Genomic DNA, 24,694 nt, shown 5'->3' on the forward strand with positions numbered 1-24,694 from the left:
AAGATTAGCACAAGATGATTCTTTTTTGTCTTATTCCTATGGCTAGTTTTCCATGGATGAAGGCTACTGCCAGGAATTAAAGGAATTAAAGCGAGATCCGCAAACTCCGAAGATCAGTGGTGATTGTATGGTGTGACTATAGGCCTCAATTCTGTTTCTGTAATTTGCAACACACCTGGCATCCGCAACAAATCGACTCTGAGGGGCAAAATGCTCACATATTAAAGTCTCTCATCGCACTACCGAATATATTGTGTGCTTAGCAAATAGGAAAGACCTACAAGCGTGCAACTGAATAGCTGCTATAAAGGAAACGTGGCTGGGTGGGAAGTATGGGTTTGAGGTTTGCTACAGCACAACCCCTTCTAACCTCTTCTTACCTTTCTTTGCAGAGACAGAAAAGCGCTGGAAGAGGACAAGGCGGGCTGGAGATTCACACTCCCCTTAGAGACTAGGGGGCAATTCCAAAATGTGTTGTCAACTTTGTTGGTATCTGACTGGGAAGGCAGGGAGCCTTCATTTAGTAAGGACTGTGACGAGACATGTATGACCATTGCTAATGGCTGCGCCTACAGGAGAACCGTCGTGTTTAAACATTTTAAATGACACTTCAGGAGAACAGACCAGGACACGAGTTCTGAAAGTCAGAAAACCAAGCAGCAGGAGGTGTGTGCAGTAAAATACTAGTAAGGAAACAGAGCCCTGCGGGTGCTGAATGGACATAGTGGGGAGCTGGTGCAGAATGGCAACGCCAGGCAGGCCTCCAGAGCAGATGCTGTGTACTTTGAAGTAATCAGAGTCCTTAAAAATGAGAAAAGCTGCCAGACATTAATTCTTGCTGTCCAGGGATCCTGATTGGCTCCCCAGCATCCAAGGTGCCACTCTGGGTAGTAATCACTTACTTACACCATACATCGTGCTCATCTATCTGCTGTAGATCTTCTGTTTAGACGTTTTTCCATTTAATTTCACTCTGTATCTATTCCATCCGCATTATGCAGCAATGTACAAAGTGCAACCCTGATTGTAATGACAATTCTAATTTATGAAAATGCTACCGGTAGCCTTTCACCCCATGATCATTTCACTCATTTGATGCACATAACTATATTCATTCTCCAGTAATGACAATTTTCCTCCTGAAGTATGCAGCGCTCAGATAAAGCAACTTCTGTTGAAGTCATTTAAGGCGACGCAATTCATGTTAATTTCAGTTTAAATGGCTGCATATATTTGAAGACGCTTTTCAAACCCTTGAAGACAAAAACGATTTCACTGACAATATTTTCCCTTAAGTGATCAAAGAGAACTGTAGCTCCATTATAAGTGGAAATGTAAAGAATTACAGCACTGAAAGCTTCAAAGAAGACTCCAATCAGCAAAAGGTTCCTTTATGATTAACAAGAACGCTTCATGGTAGAAAAGTTGAACTATTCAGACCACACTCCGCATGAGCGAAATGGGTATTTCTAGTTCGTTGGGAACATCGAAAAAAATGATGTTTTGAAGTCTGTCATTCGAAAGATTAAGAATTTAGGCAAATATCAAAGCCGGTTAATAAACGTGCTTTTCTCTAGCATGTTGTGTATACGGACATTAGAGCTCTTTAGAAAGTAATAATACGTTGTATGCTCTATCTGACATCATTCCTTCCTCTGCCTAATTAACATTTTGTGCATTTTTACAGTGCACGCTGACGTATCGCTTGCTGGTTAAATGGTAGGTGTATTTACTTTCAACCTTCATGAATTTCACTTTTGCAACCCCTGAAAAAAGAAAAACTTCAGTGCAAAATAAAAAATAAAGTCCATCAGTTAACCACAGATCCGGGGGATGTCATTTCACCAAATGCTAGACATAGCGGAAGTGACATGACACGACCCTTGACCTCATGATGACATCACAGGAAGGGATGCCATTTGACCCCACTACCAAGTGACATCATAGGAAGTGATGGCAAACGATCTTCAGATTTTTCAGATGCGTCTAGCACTCGTGTTTTCAGGCACTCTCATTTCAGCCAGATATAAGAATCGAGGCACAGAGGGAGGTGTGATTTGTCCACTATCACACATTGGAGGAATGTCATTTTCCAGATTCGATGTGGGCTCTATATGTAAAACATTTATAATGCAGTACTTGTAACAGGGTAACAAAAATCTCTAACGCAGGCAACATCTGGTGTATGAAACATCTATAGATCAATGGATACAGAAGTGCTTGTTATCTGTGGTGTTGCTGTGTTAAACAAGTCAAAAAAGCATTGGCCTCAGGCGGCCTCTGCGGCTCTTTACCAAGGAGCAAAATGCTGCATGAGCAAAACCTGAAAATTAAATAATTGTCCAAGTTTTAGTATCAACAATGTTCCCTGGTTATAAATGTATCTATGAGTCAGCTGCCAATACGATAGAAGAAACCTATTAGACTGGTCTTCATGCACACAGGGGAGTGCACCTGATAATATCTTTTCTGGAGTACAATACCTGAGAAAGGTCCTTTCAATATACCAGAGACCCCCCATTGTTTTTATTTTCTAAGCATAATACTGGGTGCCAAAGGACTTAAAAAGGCCCCACCATTTAATATAATTGTTGCACGCATACATTTGTTGAACCACGCAGTTATTTTAAATTGAAAACACCCACTGCGCTTCTCACCCGGTGACTCACTGGCAGAGTTCAAGGCGCACACTGCACATTACCCCTTTGTCAGACCCAGTGGTGCCCAAAGGCATAGCACAACATTTGGGGAGCCCCCACAGCATGGCTCACAGGGGGACCCCCAAATGTTATGTTCCTTAAAGCACAGAGCACGCAACACGCCAGGACGGCCCGGACCACCACGTGTGCGCAATGTCCATGATGATTATACCGCTGCAGGGGCATGCACTACTGCCAGTGAAAGAAGTAAAAATGGTTTTTTTTTATAAACTTTATTTTTTGGTATTTAACTCACGATACAACTTCACACCCACATTAGGGTGGACTTAAACTTTGCGCCTGGACCCGGGACCCTTCAACTGCCCCTCCCCTCCCTCACAGCTCCGTCCCCCTGCAACAGCGCCCTCTTTAATTGAGATAGCGCCCCCTCCAGTCATCGCTACTAGGATGTGGAGATACCCTGGCCCAGCCCTCACGGGGTGGTGTCCTCCGAGTCTGACGATGCAAATACGTGCTCTGTCGCTTCGCCCATCAAAAACAGTGTCAATGGCCCCCAGATGTCTGGAGGTCTGGCGTGCTGAGGGAGTAGTTTAATGAAGTCTGCTTCCACATCTTGGTAATATAACAAATCTTTGTGCCAGGCGAGGACTGACGGGGGGGGCCTCTGCCCCATGCCATGGCAACCCTCCTGCGGGCCAAAGTCAACATTACCCCTGCCAATTTCCTTATTGGAGCGGAGAGCAGCCTCGTCATGCCCAACAGGGCCGCTGTGTGGCTTGGTTGTATTGGTTCTCCCACAACAGCCGCTGTCGTCTTCAGAACTTGATTCCAGAAATGCGTGAGCTCGGGGCACTCCCAAGCTAGGTGAATGAAGTTTGCTGAGGTGACCCCACATCTGATGCATTTTGCTTCTGTGTCCGGATGATGCTTGTTGGTTTTCGCCGTAAAAATGGTTTTTAATCAAAGCTTAAATGTTTCACATAGCGTAGAAAGGGGCGGTGCCTGGTCCATAAATATACCAGCCACCACTGGTGGCTGGTGAGCTGTTTTTATGGAAGGTGTAAATATTTATCTCAAGTATACCATTATGACCGAGCGTAGCGAGGGAGGCCGAACTAATGAAAATGTGGTTCGGGGGTCAGAGGGGATTATTCTCCCTCCCCTGAGAAAATGTTTTGAATAATGGGTTAAAATGGTGCTTCAAACAGCACACTTTCTGTGAAAATGTAGGTAAAATAGCAACAATTTGGGAAAAAGGTCAACAATCGGTTTTGTAGGTTGTAGGGTAAATCATGAAAAAAGTACAATAGATGCAAGTCACCAAAAGTGCACAAGGCATTTCTCAATACACTATCATTCCGGTCCCTGCAATATATGTCAGTATAAAAAACATTTTCATGCTGGCTGTGCCCATACGTTTCCATGCTGGCTCCACCAACATATGTTAGTATTTCCATATAAGACCATACTCATATTCGCTTTAAGATTTTTTTATAGTTTCATTACTGGCACTGGGCACAAAACTGGCTCTGCCGATATTTGCCAGTACTCTTATTTAAGAAAACACTCCTGTTTGTTTGGCCATTAAAGGTGACCTGTTACAATATGAAAATATGTCCAAACTGGTTCCAATGTAAGCCAGTCTAGACTGATAAGAACACTTATCATGCTTGATTCATCATAGATGCTCAGTTAATAAAAGGTCATGCTACAGTACAATATATACAGGCCGCTACACCAAAACATAAGTCTAGCGAGGTTACACTACTTATCATGCTTGCTTTTTTAAAATGCTGTAATAAATGTCATGCCACAGTAAGCAATGGCTAGACTGACTGCACCAACATGCCAGTCTAGCCAGGTAATGACACACATGAACTTGGCTTTCCCTGAAAATACCAGTAAAACATGCAAAGTAAACAAAGGATGTGCCAGAAATGCTCTAGTGATCCACAGTCTCCCAGGGCTTTCCACCCACCAGTCACTCACCCATACATCCTCTCTCATATTCATTTGCACTGCATTCACCACACAGGCACACACACCCACCCACCTACCCAGAACATTCAAACACACACTACCACATTCAAACTCATTCATCCACCAGTCACTCACTCACACCTTTTCTTACAACTGCTCATTGCATTCTCTACATAAGCACAACCCCACCCACACGGAACATTCCAAATACACATCATTACATTCATACTCATCACCCACCTGTCACTTTCACCTTCTCTTACATCCACTCATTGAATTCTCTACACAGGCACACGCCTACCATCCCTGAACATTCAAAAACACACATCACATTACATTACTTCTCATTCACCCACCATTCACATACATATATCTGACACGCACTTCACACATACATAATACACATCATATTTGTTTAAAAAAGCCTGGTTACCTTTTTCTTGCAGCTTCGGCCGAGCTTGCAGGCCTCCCCCTCGGCTCCTCTGTGCTGCTCACAAATGGGAACCAGGAAGCTGCGAGAGCTTCCTGATTCCTGTATGTGAGCTGCAAGGAAGCAGAGGGAGAAGGTGTTGGAGCTGAACGTGGCATGTGACATGTGCCACATGTCACAGTCAGCTCCAACCCCTACTGAGCACCTACCCGGCTTAGCCTTCACCGTGATGGCTGAGGTCTGGGCCGGGACTCAGCAGACATGTTGCGGTGGGACCCCCATTACACCCGAAACCTAACGAGGCCCAATGTGTACCTCTTCAGCCAGCAGAGAAAATTATTCCAGCTGTCACTGCAGCACTTAATTAAAACTGTGACAAACATTTCAAATAGCTTTCTATGATACTTTACCTCATTAACTGATACCTTTTGATAGTATGTGTAATGCTTATGTTCTGCATTTCTGAGGGAAAGAATCTCCATGTTGTTACCTGTTTTAAGCACAGCACGAAAAGGTTGTAAATGCATTTTACTAAACTGCTCAAACAATTTTTTCTTTGCAACACATTATTCGCTGCATATTAGTTTATTTGCCAAACAGTTTATTACCTGGTTATATGTATCAGCAACTGGTATATTTCTTGCACGGGATTAAGCAAGAGGGCAGGAATTAAAGGGGATCTCAGGGGATGGCCATGTTTTATAGGCAATAAAATATCACCTACCGTACGTAAAAAAGATAGTGCAAGTCACCTGACAGTTCTGTGACCTTAAACAGGAACTCAGCGTTTGTCCTCGTGCCTCTGTTTAGTCATGGAAATCCTCAGTGACTCTCAATATCCTTGTAGCTGAAACCTCATGTTATTGGTAAATAAACTGCAAATTACCTTTTGCTAAAACACACATCATCAAATTTACTTTCACTTGACAAAAAATCTGCAAACTCGTTTTTGCTGGAAGATTTCGATAATAACTAAGTGAAAAGGTTTCTACTTCCCAATCCAACGGTTTTATTAAGAAAAAAGCAAAGCAAATTTTACTTGATCATTTATCAGCAAACAGTGAAAAGTAAAACTCTCAAAACCATTCCTTTCCTTGTGCTGGAAATTTAAATTTGCCAAACATTTTGAAGTACTTAGCCAACTTTCATTTTTGGGCCAGAATCCCTGCATCTGCCTCTCTCCCCACTTTCAATGACCAAGGCAGCAGAAGGCTGCAGCGCTGGAGGACAGGGCTTTCAATAGCCCCTCTAGTTTCCCCATAGTGCCCGCTGCAATCCCCATGCTGCCCACGGGCCTGTCGCTGAGTCGTTATTCGCACTGACTGAGTGCCAGCCCTGATAATAAATAAAAACCCTGTGAGAGTCGCACACAACACCATCCCTGATGATATTTAAAGAAAAACCTACGAGTGGCATGTCCCTGTGTGCATCAATGAATAGTTGAATGAGGAGTCTGTAGCTGTGCATGTATGTATGCATGTGTATGTTTGGACCACAGTGTGTCTGCGAGCGTGTCTGTGTGAGCATGTGTTGGTATCATCTCTGCAAGGGATTTACAGTGACCAGATTTACAGTGACCAACCGTATGGTTGGTCAGTGTAAAAATCCCTTGCATTTATACTGCTGGCACAGATAGGTTGTGGCAGCAGCTTCATCATTTAAAGTGACCATTAGTTGCATAGATAGGGCACGCTATTGTAATTTTATATCACATGCGTGGTGCCCTAGAGAGGACTCTTGATGAGCTCCATCTATCCGCTCCTATTAATCCGGTTAAACCGCTGCACAATGGCAGCCTGTTAGTTTACATAGATGCAGGTGGGGGTCCAAAGTCACCCAGAATCGAGTGGTATGCGTTGCAGGCGCAAGGGTGATGAATCTGCCAGCGAGGAGGCGGTGTGCGACCCAGGCGAGGTCAGTGTGGTGGGCCACGGAGGAAGGCCGAGACGGCTACTGTAACCGTGGTGCTGGCCCAATCACAATCTCTGGGAAGCAGTCAGCTCCTGGGCAGCAATATCTGCTGGGCTGGAGTGGTGGTCGAAAGGTCCCGGCCTTGCCTGGCTGCCTGGTGGTGAGGAGGTGTGTTGACAAATGCACAGTGCAGAGAATCTGGTGCAGAGGCGGCCCGGGGTTGTCAAATGCACAGTGCAGACGATCTGGTGCAGAGTCGTCCCTGGCTTTGTGATCGTTGATCCTATGTCTCACTGAATCTGCCGGCAGGAGAGCAGTGGGGGTCTTGGAGCAGGCCCTTGGCCCAATTGTACATCAAAGCTTGGCCGGCAGGGCTTGGGTCCCAGGCGGATCATCCTGGTTGTGTCTGATACGACAACCTGTGCCAGCTGCTCCATCCTGCAGTTTGAAAGTACTGGTAAATCCGGCTGGGGGCTCCAAAGTGGGCGAGTAGTGTCAGCTGGGCCCCCTCGCCTTTCTCCAGGCGCCGTCCATCCTGAGCCTTGCGGGTGCCCATCGGGGGCCGTGGTACAAGGTGGGACCCGGGTGGCTTGGCCTGGAGACTGCCCGTTCCTTGAATTTCCAGATGGCCGTGGCTGGATCCGGTGGCTGGGTGCTCCAACTCCTGACCTTGGTGATTGCCTGTTTCCACTGTGTGGCCCGTTGGCCAACATACTCGCATGTGGGGTCCCTGGCAGCATGGTGCTCATGGGCATTCTTCTCTTTGGAGGCAGTCCGGTCTTGTTTGGTGGCCTGTCAGGCTGATTCCCACCACCTCTGGTGGCGATGGCGTGGTCAGAGCTGGCCCGAATTGGCTGACATTATTGGTAATACATCAGACTGCCTTCTTCGGTTTACTTGAGGATTGCCGGTGTTGGTATCCCCCTCCTTGGGCCCTCCAGTGGTGTCTGTGGTCTCTGGGCCTAAGGGTCACGATGTGCAAGATGGGCAAACTGCATTAAAAAAAATTACCTTTGAGGGAGGTTCATCCACCAGGATGCCCCGTGCACTGCCCCAACAGGGGACCTGAATCCCATGGTGTCTGTCCCTGGCGTGATGGCCCGGGAGTCAGAGGTTGACATCAAGGCGATACTCCTGGATCTCAAAGCTGGCATTGGCGGCCTGGATTCCAAGCTGGATTCGCTCTCCACAGAGGTGGATATGCTGCATGACAGGTTGGATAAACATGGAGATCACTTGGATGAGGTAGAGCACAGGGTGTCTGGGATTGAGGACAGCTCTGTGGTGCTTACAGCCAGGGTGCCAGTTTTGAAGGGGCAGTTTAAGTCAATCTCTGCCAAGAGTGAGGACTTGGAGGGCCAGGCCAGCTGGAATAACACCAGGCTGGTATGGATTTGGGAGCAACAGGGACAGACGAAGATGGGGGTATTTGTCGAGTCCCTTTGCAGAACTGTGTTTGGCAACACTGACCTATATCCTTTGTTTGTTGTGGAGAGGGTGCACCGTATACCAATAGCCTATTGAAATATAGGGATCGAGACACTATCCTCTAGAAGGGGGAGCTTCAATATGACGGTTTCAGGTCTTCCTGGATTTCTCATCAGCGGTGCAGGCATCAAGGAGGTCCTTCATGGGGGTCAATTGCCGTTTGTGGGATAGTAACATCCAATACTCTATGCTGATACCTGTAAAGTTTCAAATCCAATATGAGGGGAAGACCCCATTTTGTATGCCCCCTTCAAACTCCTTCCTGGATGGGATCGTCAGAGTGCAATGTCCTAATCACCCGAGACCCCGGAATGACATGGGAAATCAGGGCATGGAGGGCCAGGAGGACCCCTGAAGAATGTACAATGGGCACTTTAGGGTGGGGGCCGGACTGGCTGGCTGACGTCTGTCCTTTGGACATTAGGCGCATGTTACTCAGCAACTTGGGCCACCCTTGGCTTCTTGTCTATCCTGTGATGGGTTAAGCCGACTAGTTCCTGACTGGGCGCTAGCACCCCGAGTGCATCTTTAGTTCAATGTTTGTTTTCTGGGTGCGTGTGATTCGGACAGATTGGGGTTGCCTGGGTGGGAGGCGAGGTGGCGGGGGCAAGGTTGTTGGTTTGCAGGGCAGTTTTGGTGTTTTTCTGTTTGTGTTCTGGAGTCTAAATCAACCGATGGTGGCTCACAGGCATACCATTTCCGGCAACACACCGAACCATTTGGCTGGGATGGTCAGGCAACATTTAAGGATTTTATGAGTTGGGGGATGGCCTTTATGGTAGCCACATGGAACATCAGGGGGTCGGGAATCAGCACTCTAAGGTTTGGAATGTTACTCAATATTTGCATAGAAACTGGGTTTATGTGGCATTTATCCAGGAGACTCACCTTGCCACCTCCTCTGGGTCCCCTTGGGGCATTCACCGGGGCTGCCACAGGTACTATTCCTTGAATTCCTTTTATTGAAGGAGAGTGGCGATACTGATTAACAAAGCCAACAAATTTAGGCTAGTCTATGTGGCCAGGGACGAAGAGGGGAGGGCTCTGCTGGTGTGTGGATCTTGGAGGGGGTGAGAGTAGCACTGGTCAACACTTATGGACTGAATGTAGATAGTGCCAACTCCTTTGACTGGGTCATGGCTCAAATGCCTGGGTGTTAAGGTGCCACCATTTTGTGGGGCGGGGACCTGAGCACGGTGCTGGATCTGACCCTGGATAGTTCTAGGAGGGTCCAGGGTCTCCAATCTAAAGCAAGCAAACAAGTGAGGGATATGTACTACTTTGGTGGATACCTGGAGAATACAAAATACAGATGTTCGTGATCACATTTCACTCCTGGGTCCGCAGTTCTAGCTCTAGGCTGGACTACCTGCTGGTGTTCCGTGACAGGGGGATCTCTTTTGGCAATATTCAGATTCTCCCCTGCACTCTCTCGGACTATTCGCTTGTAGTTTTGGAGTGCCTGACTGGCTGGGGCAGTGGGGGGCAACGTTTGCCGCTTTTAGCATGATGCATCTACTGATGCTCTTTTTCATCAGGAACTACACAATGACAGTGTGGAGTTTTTTGCGCATAACGATGGCTCCATCGCCTCATAGGGGTGCTCTGGGAGAGCTTTAAGTGCTACATTAGGGGTGCCTGCATGGCCATCGAAAATGGGATTCTCAGACTGATTAGGAAAGACCTTGCGGCAAGCAAGGTGCACCTGAAGCGGCTAGAGCGTGATTATGAGGCTGCTGCAGATCCCAAGGTTTTGGCTGTTCTGTGGCAGGAGCAGGAGCTGGATGGTTCAGGGCCCTTGCCGGCAGGGAGGTCAAGTTCCTCAGCCAGGGTCACTCCATACAGCAATACGGCAAAGGGCAAAAACCTGGGGCATTATTGGTCTGACTGCTGGCGGTGGATAGGAAACCTCTGCATGTGGAATGTATCAGGTATCCCAAAGGAAGAAGGTTTTACACTGAGGCAGAAACTGCTGCAACGTTTCGTGAATTTTATGGGCGTCTTTACGCATCCTGTTAAACGCATTAGGTAGTGAGCCTTAAATGTTATTTGGAGGACATTGGGCTATATTGGGTGGACTCCCCGTTTTGTGAGGCTCTTAACCATGAGCTGTCCCTAAAAGAGATTCTGGAGGTTATCAAGGAACTTCCCGGGTCTAAATCCGCTGGTCCTGATGGCCTTTCGGTGGAGTTATTTAAGGCCTATGCTCTCACACTGGCCCCTCTGTTGCTGCAGGGCTATGCCAAATCGCTTGAGCAGAGATCACCACCCCCTTCGCTGTGTGAGTTGAATATTATCTTACTGCACAAGAAAGGGAAGCCGGCCAAGGAGTGTGCATCCTATTGGCCGATATCCTTAATTATTGTGGACAACAAGATTTTTGCTAAAATACTGGCCAACCGACTACTCCCATTTATGCCTGGGTTTTGTTAAATGCCAAGAAGGCGTTTGACTCCGTCGAATGGCCCCATCTATTTACTGTTCTCCAAAAGCTTGGCCCTGGGGCTCATTTTGTTTCCTAGGTATCCCTTCGGGCAGCCACCCTGCTGGAGCGGCATCGGCATCAGAGTTTACAGTTCGGACCGCACATTATTTATTGGAGACCCGGTTCACAATCTGTCTCCTGTGATGCGCCAGTTTCTGAAGTTTGGGGAATTCTCGGGGCTGAGGATTAATCACAGTAAATCAGTAGTTTTCCCCCTCACTGATGGGACAGAGGTGTTTGATGATGATTTTGGGCTTTAGTGGGAATTTGGCGGGAGCCCAAAATCTGAGGGTGGATTTCTCATGTAAACAGAGCATGTGGTTTCGGCACAACTATGAAATAGATGTCAAATCCCTTCAGGATCTGGTGGCTAGGTGGCACACTCTCTCTCTTAGGCTGTTGGGCTGAATCGCCATCGTGAAAATGATAATTCTCCCAAAATTCCTTTAGCTGTTTCTTAATATCCTGCTGTTTCTTTTCTCTGGCTTTTTTCTCAGATTACAGGACATTGGGCCTCATTACGAGTTGGGCGCAAAGGGATACCGGGCACCGGTAAGGACACCGGTGGTGGTAATTCCTTTGCGCCCTATTCCAACTTCCCTTAGCGGGTCCCTTCCTTAACGCCTGGTTTTACGGGACCCGTTGAGGGACTTTAGAGCTAATAACGGTACCTCAATTTTGCCGTTATTAGCGCCTTCCCCCTTCCCATTGAGCCCTATGGGCGCTCAAATGGGAATGGGGACTGGTTTTTCAATGGGGATTTACCGGTCTCGCAAAGGTCGGAATAGACCGGTAAGTCCCCATTGAACAAGGGCGGACTCAGTACTGGTATTGGAGGTAGTCATGGCGCTAAAAGCCCATTGTCTTTGATCTGATTTGGGCTGGGAAACAGGCCAGGGTGCCCTACACTATGCTCATGCAACCCTATGGTAAGGAGGGCTTGGCCGTTTTGGACTTCGAGTGTTATGACCCGACGGTGGCGCTCCCTGGGTGTACGAGGTGCTTGCCATGTGTGGTTCCATGCTTAACAGGTCTGCTCTTGGTGTTGGCCCGCAGGAGGGTTGGCATGTCCAGGTGGAAGGGTCACCCACCCAGTGTGCAAATGTGGTTGCGAGATGTGGAATACTGCCATGACATGGTTGCTGTTGTAAGATGTAATCTAGTTATGGTGATTCATTGCTTTTCTTGGACTCCATATTTGTGTTATTGTGCTACGATAAAGTGCACAAATAAAATGTTTTTAGAAAACAACTTTATATCACATGCATGTAGGCTGGAGTGCTTCCTGAATATGTATCAAAGTGACCATTACTAGCATAGATATAACCTACCTACTCTAGCAATGGCAACATTTTACATACATTAAGCTACTGCCCCAACCCATCTATGCCAGTAATGGTCTGGCATAGATATTGTGTGGCAGCAGCTTCATGTGTGTGATTTAAAGTGACAATGACTGGCAATAGGTTGTCCTGTCTTTTCCAGTAAATGGTGACTTTAAATTACACACATAAAGCTGCTGCCACAACCTATCTATGCTAGTAATGGTCTGTTTAAATCACATAGATGAAGAGCTTCAGACCTCATGCATGTGATTTAAAGTGACGATTTCTTGCACTGATAGGTTGGGCACCATCTTACTGCATATGATTTAGAGTGACTATTACTGGCGTAGATAGGTTGTCCTTTCTCTGCCAGTAAATGTCATATGCATGAAGTGCTTCAGCCTTTATGCATGTGATTTCAAGTAACCGTTTCTAGCATAGATAGGTTGTGGCACCAGCTTAATGCATGTGATTTAAAGAGACCATTAGTGGCATATATAGGTTATCTTATTTATGCCACAAATGGTCACTTTGGATCATATGCCTTAAGCGCTTGAACCTTCCTGCATGTAATTTAAAGTGACCATTAGTGGCATAGATAGGTTGTTCCATCTATGGCAGTAATGGCCACTTTAAATCCTATGCATGAACACTTCAGCCTTCCTTCATGTGATTTAAAGTGACCATTATTGGCATAGATAGGTTGTGTCCAGGGGCATCTCGTCCATAATGGGCGAGGATGCCCCAAACCACCAGACCCCTCGCCCATCATGGAGGAGCCGAGCCAGCCCCCTCAGCTGCTTGTTACATCTAAGGGTGCACTAATGGGCTGGCTTGAACTGTTAATTGAAAGCACAGTTTCCCTTTGACAGTGTATAACCCAGCCTTGCATGGTCTATTGGGGATGCAGGCTGGGGTACTGCATGTGTGTATGTGCAAGGGGGCGCTCTTGTTCCTCCCCACACATACAAATAGAGCTGAATGCTGCATCATCAGCGATCCAGCTCCTCCCTGAATGTGCAAGAACAAGAAAGCACAGTCCTAGTTCCTGTTCTTCCTGCCTGGGAGTAGGAGGCTTTTTAGAGGTGGTGTGGCTTCGGGATGCATGCAGGATTCGGGATGCATGCAGGTAAGAATTTATTTTATTATGTATTATGTGAGTGAATGCTGTGTTTGAATGTGCTGTGTGAATGTGTATGAGTGTGTGTGTTTGTGCTGGGCCAGGGAGACAGTGGGGCCAAGGGGTGGGGTGCGTTAACAACATATTAGTTGCTGTGCATTTATCATAGATGCCCAGTATACAATCCTCATCCTTTGTTTTAGCAACCAGTGGCTAATGAAGGATGATGTGTTAGTACATGGCTAGATTGCCACTATGGGAAAGCCAGTCTAGCCCTTTCTCTTTGCATCATGTTTTTTTTTTAATTTTTAATTCTGGGTATTTATGATAAAGCAAGCATGTTAAGTGTTATCACAAGTGGTCGAAGTGTACAAAAAGAAGTAGTGGAACTATGCTCCCTGTTGGCCTGCACCTGCTCCCCACAAACCCCATCGCCATGTCCCCTACCACATGCAATCCAAACCCCAAACAAACACACTTGCTGTTTAAGGGAATGTTCAGTGCAGTGCACTGAAGTACAAGTTTCAACTTCTTCCTACACTTTTATTTTTAAACTAAACCATTCTGGAATGGTTTCTTTTTAAAATAAAATTATAGGAACAGTATATATTTTTTTCAAGTAGAGGAGCGCTGTTTCCAACCGCTCCCGCCGACTTCGAGCACTGAATATCACGTGTCCAGACTGGCATTTTGATGCAGCCAGCCAAGCTATATCTTACTGTGTCATGACCTTTTATTCTGGGCATCTATCATAAAGTAGGCATGATAAGTGTAGCTACGTGGCTAGACTGGCATTTTGGTGCAGTCAGCGTAGCCATTCCTTACTGTGCTATAGCATTTTTAACTAAGCTATTTCTTACTCTGTTATAGCATGTTTTACTGAGCATCAAGGATAAAGCAAATATAAGTGCTAGTTATGTCTCGACTGGACTTCCTTGTGCAGCCAGTTTGGTCATATTTTCTTATTGTGGCATGGCATTTTTAAAGGCAACATCAGCACGAGGGTGTTCTTTGGTGGGGATATTTCCATATATTGGCAGAGCCAGTGTGGATTTGTTTTCTTATAGTATCATAATTATTGGCAGTATTTGTAAAGCAATCATGAGTTTGTTCTTACATAGGAATTCAGGCATATATTGGTGCATAGATCATGGGAATGTATCGGCACACCCAGTGTGAAACTGTTTAATACTAGCATATATTGTGGCTGAAGTTATCATGAAAATGTGTTGTGAAATGCTGCTGTGCACTATTGGTGAATTGCATTTTTGGATTGGAGTAACCCTACAAAACCAACTGTACACTGTTTTGTTTTTTCCCCAATTTTTCAATCCAGTTTTCCACAGAAGGTGTGATGTACAAAGAACCATTTTAACCCAATATTACAAATAATTTTTCATGGGGGAAAATCCCCCCGAACCATCCTTGGTTGGTTTGAGCTCACTCACTACGCTCAGCTGTCTTGGCATATTTATGGGAAATATTTACGCCCCTCCAATTAAAAAAATCACCAGCCACCACTGTATGTGACACCAGCTTAATGCATGTGATTTAAACTGACCATTACTGGCATAGGTAGGTTGCCCTATATATGCCAGTAATGCTCATTTGAAATCACATCCATGAAGCTGCTACCACAAGCTACCTATGCCAGCAATGATCACTTTAAATCATATACATGAAGGACTTAATGAATGCAACTGACAGTGATTCTTACTGGCATAAATAGGTTGTGGGAGCAGCCTCATACGTGCGATTTCAAGTGACCATTACTGGCATAGATAGGTTGTGGCAGCAGCCTTATGCATGTGATTTCAAGTGACAATTACTGGCATAGATTGGTTGTTGCAGCAGCCTAAAAGAAACAATAGAAAATGCTCCTATATAATGTACTGTTGAGATTTGTCATATGAACCAACTGTACATTCTATGGCTTTTTACCTCTTTTGTCAAACATTGTGCCGCAAAGGCATTATTTCAGCACATTATTTTCATAAAAATGTTCCACACTTAATTATTCTGTGGTCTCTCGCTACGCTTGGTCCCGCGCGCTAACTTGAGAAAATATTTAGGCCCCTCCACTAAAAATATTCACGAAGCATGGCTGTCCATGGATCACGAAATGTTTTAGTTGTTTCCGTAGTGAAACAAGCATAAATTGTAAGTCTATTCATCCCGTTTGATTTAGAAATTGGGCAGCAAAAGGCATAATTTCAGCACGTTATTTCAAAAAATGTTCTTGGAAGTTACCCCCTTGATCGCCCCTTATTTATTTAGGGCTCCTTCGTCCCTCACGCTTTCAGGGAAAAGTTAGGACCCATGGCTGAAAACATTCACCTCCCTCATGAGGGCTCACCCAAGAACCGTTTAGAATCTTGGCGCCCCTTCAGAAGCTATCAGACCCCCTGGAATCAAATGTTGACTTTGCCACTGGGCAGTAGGGCACCTTACACAGACTCGCAGCCAGGATTAACTCAATCAGAGTTGCTGGAAAATAACTGACAGTGTTGCCAATTTGTAGAAGACCACTTATGTTACATTACATTCATGGCTCGTTAAGTAAAAAAAGGAACATTTTGCGTTTTTGTGAAGTAACGAAAGGGGAATCTGCATGTTTGCTTGTAGAATTTAAAGTTCGCATACACTCTCCCCATAAATAAATGGTGCACGTAGTAAAAAACATATCTGAAAAATACCAGGGGAATCTGCGCGAAGATCAGGGATGAACTAAAATCTGTACACACACAAAATCTTCATAAGTGAGTTCATATGACATGAATCAATTTTAGTTTTCAACCATGTCTTGATTATGGTGATGCCTCAAAATGTAATGAGTGCAACCATGATATAGGGGCTTGGGGGGCCACCCACAGCAGAACCATCATAGACCCGAAGCATTGCCTTTTTATGCCAGTACTGCCCCTTAAGGCTAGTTACTGAAATCTTGCATTAGTTAAAGCTTAATATAACTGACATGGGCCTCATCACGACTTTGGCGGTAACCCTTAAATCCGGCGGTAGCGCTATTACCGCTGGATTTAAGGGTCCCCCAAAGCAGGACTTCAGCGGATTTCTCTCCAGCTCTGAGCTGGGGGGAAATCCGCCAAAAATTCGCGCTATTACCGCCGGCGGGAAATCCGCCGGCGGTATTAGCGTGAAATTTCCCCATTGAGCCCAATGGGGAAAGGGGCATTCCCGAATGGGCTCAATGGGGAATGGGGATTGACATTACCGCCGAACTCGTGATCCGGTGCTATTAGCGCCGGGGAGTTCGGCGGTAGGGCTAATACCGCCCGCGCTAATAGCGTTACCGTTACCGCCCAAGTCGTGATGAGGCATATCCCAAATATAACCTCACATACCCAGGCACTGCTATAATAAGCTAAGTTCATACTCATAGGGCCGGTTAACCTTCAAAAAGCATACTATTAGCATTACCCCAACTCGGTCCGGTGCAATTTGCGCCGGATTCCAAGTTGCGGTGGGGTGTAAATCCCCATTCCTATGTGGTCCATTGGACTCAATGGGGGTTTCTATGCGCTATTTGCACCTGCGCAAAACGTGCCAAAAACAGGCGGAAAGGGGAACATTTTACCTCCAGCAAAAAGCTGGAGGTAAAACTCTCACTTTCCGCACAACTCGAGATTGGACAGATCGGTAAATGCGGCCGTAATAGCATTACTTGCGCATTTTACCGCTCTGCCCAACTCATGATGAGGTCACATGCAAGGTCGATCCTCACAAGTCCAACTGCTGTAATTATATGCCAATTTCAGACTCAATCACCAAAGTACTGATATCTCATGCCAGTTAAATCCAGATATGCTAGCTAAATGATTTCGTTTGGTTGTTTCTGTGTAGTGCAAACTGAACTGAATCACTTCTAAATTATGTCAATTGGAGCGTTAAAGAAAGTTAGGCTCTACTAGGTCAAGTGACTTGCAGAGGATGACATCATTTCGCCACACAGACAAGCCAGGATTTGTGCCTAGGTGCCCTGGCTTCACAGTGTCCTATTTGCAGATTGTATGAATGAAGTGGCAAACACTCACTTTGACGATATACATATAAATACAGTTCCCCAAATAATAACATTTCATAAGATGCCGTGGGAAAGCTATTGTGGGACATGTCTAGAATCATCCTTCTAATGGCCAAAGCTTGCACTAATGCAGTAAATACTTGGTGGTTTATCTCTCACCGATCAACCATATTCAGAGTTTCTAAACCTACGTGATTTACTCAGTCCCACAATGATTCTATGAATAAACAATAAACTAATATTTTTGACAGAGGGCTCCTAAACCAGGGGTCACAGAAGAAGTGTCAGGGGTAACATCTGGTATCCCTGGCTACACCTAATTGGCATCCATGGGTTTGGGTCAAAATCATGGATCTGCATTCTTCTATTTGTGCTATTTGTGTTGTTGTGGCTTATGAAGCGAGGTATATTTTGTGGCAGGTGGCACTGAATAGCACAAATCACATTTTTAGTTTCACAGTTAATGTGATAGTGAAAATGTAACTTGATGTTCCATATGTGAATGAGCTGTGATGCCCACAAGGAACATATCCCACAAGAGGTGGCTACTTTAAAAAACAACATGATTGTTGTGGTTTTGACAGGCTGTTTCAAGGAGACATGGGGCCTCATTACACGGAAGGCGGTGAGCCATGGCGCTATTAGCGCCATGGCTCATGCCGGTAAAATACCGGCACCGCCTTGGCGGAAAGGGGATTTACCGCCCCATTCCAAGGTTGGAGGGGCGGTAAATCCCCCTTCCGCCATTGCCCTTCCCCATTCCCATTTCTGCCCCATAGGGCTCTATGGGAATGGGGAAGGCGCTAATTACGGCACCGCAATTTTGCGGTGCCGTAATTAGCTCTGAGGTCCCTTAGCGGGTTGGTTTTTAACGCCTGCAAAAAGCAGGCGTTAAAGCACCAACCCGCTAAGGGACCTCGTAGTAAGGCGGTAATGGTTAACGGTCACCGTTACCATTAACGGTGGCCGTTAACCATTACCGCCTTCCGTGTAATGAGGCCCATGGACTCATCTGTCCTTCCAGTTTTTCCCTCTTGTAAGTACAAAAGTAGCTTTAGTTACATTGGCATGGTTCAATGTTATGAGAGGCTAATTCTTCATACCAATTTGCTAAATCCTCATGTTATGTGGATAATAAGTGATGATGCTAGCTAATACACCTTGAGAGAAGTTGGAATCATTTGTAATGAAGAGACCAACCCTGTAGATGTGCCATTCACGTTTGGAATCCTGTTTTAATAGAAGGTAGGGGTAACAAAGTTGTAGTACACAGTTAATTAAAGTGTTTTCATTTATGGCGTAATCCACTTTAAAAATTAAATTCTACTATAGCTGTAAGAATTGTCTATAAAGAAGACTGTCACTCTTGAACTTAAGTTGTTGGCTTGAATAATGCAATATTTTTGTTCTGATCAGTACCTTTGCAAAACAGAGTGGTGTGCGGGGGTCATTGTGGTGTTTACCTCTGTAGTATCAGTACTAGTAAATTCCAGATTTAAATTAAGGCCATTTAGCCCATCACTAAATATGTTTAGTATGTTGGAATCCCGTTGCAGGTGGTGTGCATGTATAAGACTTATGGTATAATATAAGACTTATGAAGTGCAAATAATCACATTTAAAAGGTACCCTGTCGCTGAAGATGATTGTTGGTGAAGCAATGGTTAATGAACATGACATTTTACTGAAAGCACACCATGTAGATATCGTCTAAGGTCAGGGAAGTATGGCACCCATTGTGGTACCTTTAGTTGGAAAGAAATAGACATTATTAATACAAGCATTTGTAGCAAAGTAAAAGGTCTAAAAGATCAATGATGAACGTTTCACGGATTTGGTGGGGAACTTGATGTTATACTTCCGGGTAAATTAATATATAATTACGCAATGTCACAAGAGACGAAAAAAACAATTAAACCAATCATGGTAATATGAATCTCTCCTATACATTGAACGCTACCATGTAGGAGAGTGTTATTTACAGTGCATGTGACAAAACGGAATAAAATGTACTGGAAAAATCACGCTGTCTCATATGTTTCACACTACCAAAACTCCACCGGCAAAGCATGCAAACAAAGGATCAAAAAATAAAACCTACTCCTACTTGTATTCTTGGGGGATGTTTTAACCCACTCTGCTCTGCCCTGTGGCATCACTGTGTGCTGGTGGCACCAGAATCAGCAAAATGGCCATGCGCGCCAAAACCTAAGGAAATTGCGCTCTACCAAGCACAAAAAGATGGCTGCCAAATCTACCTTGCCTGTCTCAGTGGTGGAACGGAGACATCACTGCTGAAACATGCCACTGGGCTGCCCACCAAGTAAAAATGGAAACTGCTTGAAAGGCAGTGCTTTACTGAAGAAAACTCAGAAATTGTTCTTAAATCCCTTTTTCTTGGTTGCTGAAAATACAAAATACCGGTCCAAAACACCACAAAACATCCAATATCCTTGCTGGGTGTTACCCGTCACCTCCATTAAGAAATCATTATGAATCTACAATGTCATTGAAAACAGAATCTGTCATCAAAATATCCACAGTAAAAAGTGTGCCTGCCTGTGAAAATCTGTCAAAATATGGGCACAGTACCAGCGGCCGCCTGTATGACAGCTGTCATTAGTTTGCATCAGAAGTTTAAACTTGTGCAATTGAAATCAAATGTCTGGAAATTAAGTGACCTGTTATTAAGAGGAACCTGGGTTGTAACTCTTTAATGTCCATGGTTTAGAAGCTGGAATAAGAGTTCTAGCAGCTTGTGTGAAAATTGCTTTAAACCAAGAGAAATGTAAGAAAATGACATTGAATTTAAGCTGACTCAAAGCCACCCAACAAGTTCCACAGCCTCCCCCAACAACAGGCATCTCTCTCCTGCTACCCACAAAGGCCAGGAAGTCATACCTTTGTGAGAATTAAATCAGGGGAGGAGATCTTGGGCTGCACCAGAAAGAGACAATGGACTTTCTTTGGCTGAAAGGATATGCAGATTGTGAAGTGTCAACAGCGGCCTCTCCCAGAAGGAAGTCGATGGATTGCTTCAGACCTGCCAGGAGGAAAGGAGGCAGGGACAGACAGTCACTTGTGGATTCACAAGCACAGAAAGCATATTTTTGAAAAAGACTGATAAATGACTGTGAAAATTTGTAAAAATTATAGAATTGATAGCATTGTTAATGTGATTTTTGGGTGCACATTTTAAAAGATACCAGAATTGCCAGAACTCTGAGTGATGTTCTGGGAAGGCACAGTGAAAATTATGGTTTTGCAGCAAATGTATTTATGTCAGAAGCATGAAACGTCACACACTTCTGCCCATAGACAATGCGCACATATGTACCAATTTTTGGACAAATTAGATATTGTGTCCCAGACAAAAAGTGCCAAAGTCTGTCAAATCCAGATCCAAGATCCCACAGAAACAGGGCTTGGAAGAATATTTGCTCCACAAAATATGTGATCTAGATATGCTAATGTTATAAAGTTTGCAAAATTGTAAATATGTATTATATGAAAAGTAGATGTCATGTTCAAAACCCAAGGGGAGGATGTTTTGGCTCATAAAACCACATCATCATGGTGACACACTGTTTTCTCCTCCAATCAAGGGATAGAGCGGAATCCAGCCAATAGCCTACCTAGGGGATGCGCTTAGGATAATTCAGCATACACGCCCCTTTATTAAATGTATAAATAGAGACAGCAGAGGGCTTAGGCACACACACACATTCACCCACCAACTGATTGCTGGTGGAGCACCCTGCTAGAGGACATGGCATCTCCCTTGCTCCAGACTCCAGAAACTTGGCAAGCAGAAAGGCCCATGTCCAGAGCTGAACCATTCTCAGCTTAGCCTTAAACATTCCAGAAACCAGAATTTACCCCAGACATCTAAGGGGAACCAAAGAACAGCCTGGCTGTGTTGTAACTGCATTCCTGCTAAGAATTATTGCCAGAATCCAAAGACCCAACCCATTAGAGCCATGCTGTGACCAGATAGCTGTGAACCAGAGCCATTGCAGATACAGCCCAGTCCCACCGTTCGGAGACCAGAGCGCCTTGCTGTCCAGTCCGGTGTGCCCAGCAGAATTCCTGTCCAGAAATCTTGACTGACCTGAATCCCTGACGGTTCTGTCCAAATATATGTAGTGCGTATCCTTAGTATAAGACTGTCATCAGTTTATGTACTGTCCATAGTCATCCCTATCCAAACCCATCCTCTATTATATCCAGAACTGCATTGTTAGAATATTTTTGAACTGCCTGAACTCTCTATCTCATCCCTATTATCTTCTGTACTAGTAGTGTTGAACCAATCTTTGCGCTGATATATATTTTTCTGAAGAAGGCGAGCGTCTCGGCAGGCAAAAACCATCCAGAGACGTCCTGGGCTGGTGGCTGTGCTGTCGTAAAGTTTGTTTCTTCATAGTCCATCCCTAGTGTAAGAAATCCTGTTTGCATTTTTAAAAGCGCATCCTTGTTTTACAATTTGCCTCTATCTGAAAAAAATGACCTCCACGAATACGCCCATAACTTCTTCAATGTTCATGATAGAAACGAAATTTAAGTGTCTGCTTGTAGCTAACATCCTAACATCCTAAGCTTTCCAGAGATTCGAGTTTTCCCACGAATTTATCGTTTTGGCAAAATCTATAACGTGTAAAATAGATTTTCATTGCACCCGACCTCAAATTTAAGTTTTCCCATTGATCTTTACTCTCAAATCATTGCTAGTGTTTGTCTACAAGCATATAAAGCGGCTCCCATAAGTATTTCACCAATTTCTGTGATTTAGAGCATTTTTAGTGTTTTACCTCTTCCATTCAAAGCCAACTTTTAAAACCATTTTGACAGTTTGCCAATTAGTTCTGTTTCTCTCTTGTGTTTGCTGGGGGGAAATTGGGATTGAGATATTTGCTTGAATTCTGCATTCCTGAAACCTGCTCTCTCTCCTTCTACGCCTCTACATTGCATATTTGGGGGGATTGAGGGGTGTGCAGGGGGAAATAATAACCACACTGCTATTTGATTTGAATATACACCCAAAAGTATTATTTCCGTGCTGCATTGTTTTTGCTCATTATTACTCCTTATGATTAAAGAGATTGTTTCCTGTGACATCACCCCATTGGTGATTATTGCATAACCATTAAAAACAGTGTGATTATATTGTGAATATATATAAATAAATATTTTAACTTTGCAAACCAGCCTGATTCCTGGTTCAGTGTGACCGGGGGGGTTCAAAGAGAGGGGCGTGATATAAGTGGTACATCGTTCAGAATAAAATAACCTATAGACATAAATAAATAAATAAGGGTTTCAGTTGCACATTACACGCTAGGCATTGACTTGCTGGATTGAAATCACTTACAAGATTGGATGCTCGTCCGGGGTTTCTGAATTAGACATACCACTTGTGACAGCTTAATACAGCGTGCTAACCGACGGGGTACTTAAACCATGTTGGGCTACCACACTTTGCTACACTGTGAAAAGCACTCTTCAATAGGAACACTCTAAGGAATTTGGTCTGTTTGCAACAATAAAATAACTTCTGTAAATCAGAAAGGAAATTAATATTTCCGCAATGGCGACCCTAGTAGAAATTAATATGGCAAGGGAACACATACTGCACACATTTTTTGTCAGGGGTGAATGGACAGAACAGGATCAGAATGTTTGGTTGCAGGAAATTAAAGAACAGGCCACTGCCACAGGATTAAACATATGGAAGGATCAGGGTCCATTACACATGGCACTGAGTGAATTGTATATGGCCCCTAAGGTAAAAGAAGAGAAAAGTAAAATTGGCAGAATAGCGGCACATCTGTACCTCCATATTGGAGCAATACAGGAGAAATATGCCAAAAACCTAGATCTGGCAAATAGGTGTGTACAATCATTAGAAAAATCCCAAACTGATCTGGACTCTGCAGAGCAAAGGATACAAAAGAGTCTAGAATCAGAAAATGAAACCAGGCAGTACCTGATAAAAATAAAAGGAGATCTAGATATACTGCAGCAGGAGAAGGTGGAGCAGGATACCAAAGTACTGGCGCTGTAGAAAGAGTGCCAAGAAAGTTTGGACTCTCTACTACAGAGCCAACAAAAGCTGGAAAAACAAAAGTATTATTTCTGTGCTGCATTGTTTTTGCTCATTATTACTTCTTATGATTAAAGAGATTGTTTAGTGTGACATCACCCCATTGGTGATTATTGCATAACCATTAAAAACAGTGTGATAATATTGTGAATATATATAAATAAATATTTTAACTTTGTAAACCAGCCTGATTCCTGGGGTTCAGTGTGACCAGGGGTGGGGGGGTGTGAAAAGAGAGGGGCGTGATATAAGTGGTACATCGTTCAGAATAAAAGAACCTATAGACACAAATAACTAAATAAGGTTTTCAGTTTTGCATTACACGTTTGCCATTGACTTAGGTGAAGTGCCGGATTGAAATCACTTACATTCTTCTGACATGGTAACAATAAGATCACAGACCTCTTCAGAAACATGAAAGATATCATCCACTTCCCCTACCACCAGTCATCCCTCTATTGTAACTAACATTCTTAGACTTTAACCAGTTTTTTTATTGGCAAAGTCAGCACCATTGGAAACAACAGTGACTTCACAAACCACCCCACTCACATCCAGAATTTTCCACCTTGCATCATCCCCAATGGCACACTATCATCCAACTGACTTGTGAGGACCTCTCCATCACCTTCTCCTTGCTGAAAACCCTCACATACAAAGACATCATTCTTGCATCAGCAATCATCATGTCCCTTAGTCCTGAAGCCCCCTCCATTGGATAAATATCATCTACATCTCCTGGGTATACTACAGCCAAATCCTTCCACTTCCTACCACCTTTTTCTGCCTTTTGGGTGCCTGGCCGGGAGCACATTGCAGATTCCAGCCTTCTGATTGGCCCAGCTCTGCCCAAATGGGAGTGCGGACCAAGCCGGGAGGCGAAGCGGCCTGCTCTGAGGCCCAGCTTGAAGGCTACATGCCCTGTCTTTCCCTGGCTTCCCAGGAGTGCGGAGCCTGTCAGATCAGAGGTAAGCTCTACTGCATTCCTTACCGCCTCTCCCACTACAACCACGACATTCGTAATTATCGAATGCCACAAAGACACACTTTAGCTTTCACTACCTTCGGTAATGATCCTAGAAAGTATCCCATTATCCCTCCTCTGGGGGATATTATTCTGGTTATTTTATGCTTTCTCTTAATATGGGGT

The sequence above is a fragment of the Ambystoma mexicanum genome, chromosome 7q, assembly GCF_040938575.1.
Source record: "Ambystoma mexicanum isolate Mex_15411 chromosome 7q, UKY_AmexF1_1, whole genome shotgun sequence".
Classification (NCBI taxonomy): domain Eukaryota; kingdom Metazoa; phylum Chordata; class Amphibia; order Caudata; family Ambystomatidae; genus Ambystoma; species Ambystoma mexicanum.